The following is a 6,133-nucleotide window of genomic DNA, read 5'->3' as shown; positions in this document are numbered from 1 at the left end:
TAAGAATCTTCATGTTTAAGAATATTGGTGCATGTTTTTTCAATGTATATATGTTTAATTTATATATTAATGGTTTTAATAATAATAATAATAATAAAGCTATAGTTTAGTTAATTTTTTATTTAGTAACATGAGATGTATTCATGAAGTTTTTTCATACCAGTGTTTGCATGTTTAGTATGGACTAATGGCTATCTTTCTTTACAACCATTTAATTGATATGACTATGCTAGTATAATTTTGTATTTAATGTTGGACTACAACATCTCCCCCATATTGAGTTGTGACATGCTTCTAAGCATAATACTATTTTTTAATAACCAAGATTTAGTGATAAAGTCAAACTTATATATGCTCAAATTAATTTCATAAAAGATACATAAAATATTGAACGTACAAATATTTTCAAAATGCAATATTTACACTAATGGCTCTTTTAAAATAGGGAAAGTAGTTATGTCACTTTTTTTCTTTTAATTATATTTAATTTATTAAAAAATGTCATATGAAATAAGTTATGATATTTTGGGCATGTGGTATTGATAAGTCATGGTCTTGGCCCATGGTGTTCACAGGCTATTTAATTTATATGGTTGGGCTAGTATTTATGTAAGTTAAAATATCCTTGATCTATCAATAAATGTTGTTGTTGTGAAAGATGAATAACAAAGGTAACAATATTGTACATCCAGTTCACATGGAATAATTTCAGTTTTTTAACAAAGTTTTTTTTTGAAATATAAATTTCAATTTTGATTGGTTTTTTGTTTTCCAAATTCAAAAAAAATAAGTAATTTCAAAATGAAATAAAACTCTTAAATCGTTGTATTGAGGATGAACCACAATAGATGGTTCAAAACCTCGACTCCAAATCAACTATGTGATTATTCCGAAAATTCTATTTGATTACCATCTAAGTTCCTATCAATAATAGAATTGTAAGTTTATAGAATTATATTTCTGATAAAATTGGGGAGTATCTATTTAAAAATAAATTAATTGGTTTACTTATCTACTATCTCCATTTTTATATTAGTTATTTGATTCCCTGAGTTAAGACTTTTGCGAGAAGAACAATTGTGATTTTGTATTTCCATATCATCACATTCAAATATTTTCTATCAATATTTCGAGCCAACAAATGTAGCTCATCATCAAGATGTAGATAATTTGTTGGCTCTAAACATTTAACTAAAAATATTTGAAAGTGATGGATCCCAAAATACAAAATCAAAATAGTTATTTGATTATTCAAAATTACAGATATACAACCATAGAAAAAAAAGAAGGGCCAATAACTAAAACAAGAGTGCTATAAAAAATGAACAAAAAACATCACGTGCAGGGTCCGTGGACTGAAGTAATGAGAAACGTAGAACTCAGCTAATGGCAAAAGAGGAACATGATACCTGTGATAATCTCATTTTCGCTAGTCACAAAATCTAATCAAGCTGTAATGTAATGACGCTGCACTGAGTTTATTGGGGATTTCGCGGCGTCTCTTCAACTGATTAAAATATTTAGAAAGTGTGTAGGACCATATAAATAAATAATATATGATAGAGATATTATTAAATAAAATAAAAAAACAATATTGAAAAGCGATACTAATATAACATTATTAATTATATTTTAGGTTGGCTTTTGCTTTGCCAAGATATTGTTACACAATCAAATAAATCAACAAAAAATTTTCACATTTTTAATAAAAACGAAGTTTCTATTTGATATCATACATGCCATTGCATTTCTGGTAACCAAACATTTAATTTGTGTGAAACACTTAAATTTAGCAATTTTTTTCAACAAAATAGCAATCTGCAATTCCCGCCCCCGAAACAAAGAAAAATATTATCTCAGTAGCAGAAACAGATTCTTACAGATACTAGATCCAAGCATATACTCAAAAACACTGGCACCCACCCCATCGAATGTTTCTTTCTGGGGATGTCCATGTAGTCCCCATTATCATCTAAGTAAATGAGAAACATATTCATGCAAATGTTTCCCAGATTTCAATGTCGCCCCTACTATCATCTCATCTGACTGCATAAAAAAAACCTAATAGCCAGACATCAACTAGAATAGACTATCCATCTACCAAAATTATCATGAACTAAATAATATTGCGCACTGTTCAGAGCTGACAAATGCAAGGAATTAATGTGCCAGATCCTTGGCAACAAAGCAGTCATCATCAACAAAAACTGCACTCTGCAATTCCCGTCCCAAACCAAATAAAAATATGATCTCAATAGCAGCAACGGATTGCTACATACACTAGATCCAAGCATATATATTCTCAAACATATCTGATGTTTCCAGGGATGGGATGTCCATAATCATCTAACTAGATCCAAGCATATATATTCTCAAAAATATCTGATGTTTCCAGGGATGTCCATTATCATCTAACTGGATCAAAAACAAATTCGTGCAAATACTGCATGCAGATTCTCAAAATTAATTGCATCACAACAAATGTTCATCTGACTGCATAAAAAGAAACTAATAGCTAGAGATCAACTAGAATAGACTATCCATCTACCAAAATGATCATGAACTAAATAATATTGGGCACTGTTCAGAGCTGACAAATGCAAGGAATTAATGTGCCAGATCCTTGCTAATTCGTGGATGTCTTATCTGGTCCACGGGGAATTACTTCAGTTTCTGCAGCACGGTTGGCAGTGGGGGGATTGAGCTCATCCCAAGCTTCAATCCAAGTGACCATGGCATCTGCCAGCTTCTGGAAATATGGATCTATTACACCAAGTTTGTTCCTTACCTGCTTTGACAGCTCAATGTAGCATTGCTGGACAGACGTACATTCCTGTGGAAGTGTAAGAGATTGGAAAAATGGAATGATGTCCTCTTGCCAAAAGATTCCCTTGTACTCTTTCTTCAAATTAACAAAGGGGTTACTGGCCTTGCTGTGCCAAATGTATGGCAGCCCTGTCTTCACTCCCAATCCCAAGTGGTCGCAGATGACCTTGACACACCATCCTGCCCACATATCGTCATAGCGACCAATGGGCTGCCCATCGCCCATCAAGCCAAAATACATGGCAGGGCCAATCAAGTCCCGATTGAAGGCCAAATTCATGCCACACATGGGGAACAGAGTACCCTTTGGAATTGTTAAAACTGCATCCACATACCTGGTGTTGCGTTCCCAAGGCTTGACAAGCTGTGTGGGGGCATCATAGTCGGGGATGTTCATCCAGAGGCCATGAGAGACTGCAGTGGGTGTTCCATGGCGAAGGCTGAAGGGGTACCCACGCACAAAATCTGCGCCCTCTCTGTATGGATCATACAGTGTATTGAAAAAGAATGGAGTGGAGGGGGAAAGCAAATTGAGAATGTGGTGGTGGAGAGCATTGATGTGGTTTCCAGAGGGATCCTTGGCAACAAAGCAGTCATCATCAATTGTAAAGATGTATTTCTTCTTGGAGACCATGTAGCCGAAGCAACGACAGGCACTGTCTTTGAAGGAAATGCAGGAGGCCTTGGGTCCCAGGATCCTGTTGATATCGTTTCTGTTGTACAGTTCGTAGTCGAAACCCTTGGGCACGCTGATGGTCTTAGATGGATCCCCATCCTGCACGATGATGAGGTGATACGGCTCAAAGAATGGCCTCCACATTTCCAAGAAATCCAAGTTCCGGATCGTAGGTATCACTATGTCCACTTCCTCCTTCAGGATCGGGGTCCCAGCGGCACTACAACCTGCCATCTTATTATTATTCATCAACTGATGCCGCAAAATAGAAACAAGAAATGAAACAAAACAAAAACCACACGGCCGAAGAACAACCCAATCTTCCACTATGCCGCAAAATAGAAACAAGAAATGAAAGAAAACAAAAGCCACACAGCCAAAGAACAACCCAATCTTCCACTGTCAGGAAGAATTGGAAGTGCGCGCACAACCCAATCTTCAACAATCAATCAGGAAGAATTGAAAGTGTTTTGTCCCTTTCCGTTCGCATCTGTGTATATATATACATATATATATATATCTTCTCACTTCATTCTCTGCATCTGTCCTTTCCTCCAGTTGTCCTCTTCCTTCTTCCCACTCTTTCCTCTGTGGCCTCTCTTGTTTTCCTCTCCTGTTCGTATTTCATACCTTATCCTTTTCGAGTAGTTGTCTCAGGTCCTTCATTTCCTCCTTCTAGTTTAGCTCGGCCTCGCTTTCATCCAGTGACCTTCCTCCATTTCTACATCCCCAGTTCACCAAGCTGTCTGCTGGTTCATTGCCCTTCCTTCTCACATGGGTGGGAAAGATGTAGGCTACCTTTCATAGTAAGTCGCTTATTTCCTCCACTAACCAGGCCGTTCTCCAAATTCGACTCATTTTTTCCATTGAAGTGCCATTTTGTAGTTGTTTCACGATGTCTACCACTAGTTTCACATCTCCTTCCACCTGCAACTTTTGGTACTTCTCCCTTATGGCAATCTCTAGTCCTCTTCTCAATGCATGAAGCTCAGCTTCGTTGTTGGTTGCGTTGTCGCAATCCATCACTTATATTCTGAGTGTGTTTCCCTTGTCGTCTCTAAAGACTCCTCTTATCCCTGCCTCTCCTGGGTTACCCTTTGCTGCCCCGTCAAAGTTCAACTTGATGAAGCCCTGTTGGAGATTGCTATAGTAGTTGCTCTCTTCTGCCTCATTATTACAGTATTTCCCTACTGTAACTTTCGTCATGCTTGAATTTAGTTGCAGGCGAGCCATTATTCTTGCCTCTATCTAGTCTACTTTCTAATCTTCCTCGTACCATTTCTCTGTGAGAATGGTCTCCCTTATATTCTGGGTAATTTGGTTCCATATCTCGTCCTTTGCTCTACCATTTTCCTTGAAGGTCAGGCGGTTTCTCTCTTTCCAAATGTTCCAAAGAACAAATCCTAATGAAAGTTTCCAGGCTCTATTCAAGATTTTATTTTGGTAAGGTTTGTTCCGCCATTTTTCTATTGTCATTTTGATATTATTTTTGTCTCTGTCACTGATTTCAAAAAGATCCTGGTGTTGTCTCCACAAGTTGTTGCTAACTTTGCAGTCGTTAGTTATGTGCTCCATAATTTCTTCTTGTACTTGGTAGAGCGCGCAATGTGAGGGGCCTTGTGTTCCTTTTTTCCTTAGCTGGTCCCAGGTTAGAGCTCGCCCGTGGCTCAGGATCTAGGTGAAAAACGCTACCTTCGGCCAAGTTTTTATTTTCCAAATGTTGTCGCATTTTTTTATTTCTGAGTTTCTGTTATATCCTTATTTTAGATAGTATCCTTCAGCTATTGTGAACATTCCTTTAATTCTCTTTCCCCATCTGATAGTGTATGTCCCTACTTTGGTAGCAATTTTCCTTGTTTCCATTTCTTTTTCATATATTTCCCATTGAGTTGTTTCTGGCGCGTCTGGCCAGTTTTCCTTTTTTTTCCACCTTCTCCAGTATCCATCCATTTTTAGGCACAAATAGTTTCATACTGCATCCCTCTCAGTCTATGTGGTGAATTGGTGTGTCTCTTCGAGTTGAGGTAGTTGGTTGAGTTTGTCTCTCTATTGCCAAGCCTCTTCCCAGAAGTTTGCTTTGTCCCCCTCTCTTATTTCCCAAAAACTATGCTCTCTTATCAAGTCCATGTTGGCTCTTGCCAAATTCCAGATTGCTGAGGCTTTTTTTCCTTTGGCTTCTCAAATTGCCTTCTGGAGACCTGGGCATCTCATATTTTCTTTCCCATAGTTTTTTCCATAGGTCTTCACCCCCTTGTATCCATCGCCACCAAAGCTTTGCTCCCATTATCTGGTTTAGGGTATATGGGTCTCTCATTCCTAGACCTCCTTCTGTTGAGGGTTTTCTTAACCACTTCCAGGGTAGAAGCACCCACTTTTTTATCTTTCTCGCCCCTTGCAATAGAAATTTTTTAAACATGTCTACCATTTTTTGACATATTGTTTTGGGTGTAGCTTGGCTAGTCAGTTGATATATCGGTAGGGATTGAAGTACCGATTGGAGCAAAATTATACGACTCGGAGTATTGAGGGTCCTAAAAGTCCAATTTTCCATTTTCTTTTGCAACTTCTTCATCAGGATTCCCCAATTAGCAATTCTATTTTGCTTATCATTTAGCTGGATGCCTAAGCACT

At 37.6% G+C, this 6,133-nt stretch overlaps 1 pseudogene; it reads right to left on the bottom strand.

The window, feature by feature from the left end:
• Window positions 1-1,992: 1,992 nt before the first annotated feature.
• LOC149238606 (UDP-arabinopyranose mutase 1 pseudogene) lies at window positions 1,993-3,947 on the bottom strand (annotated as a pseudogene).
• Between the last annotated feature and the right edge of the window lie 2,186 nt (window positions 3,948-6,133).

The sequence above is a fragment of the Pinus tabuliformis genome, chromosome 8 (genome assembly GCF_031772625.1).
Source record: "Pinus tabuliformis cultivar Carrire ecotype Pingquan chromosome 8, CPIR1, whole genome shotgun sequence".
NCBI classification, from domain to species: Eukaryota; Viridiplantae; Streptophyta; class Pinopsida; order Pinales; family Pinaceae; genus Pinus; species Pinus tabuliformis.
The sequence above is the reverse complement of the archived record's forward strand: the minus strand, read 5'-3'. Positions and strand labels throughout refer to the sequence as shown.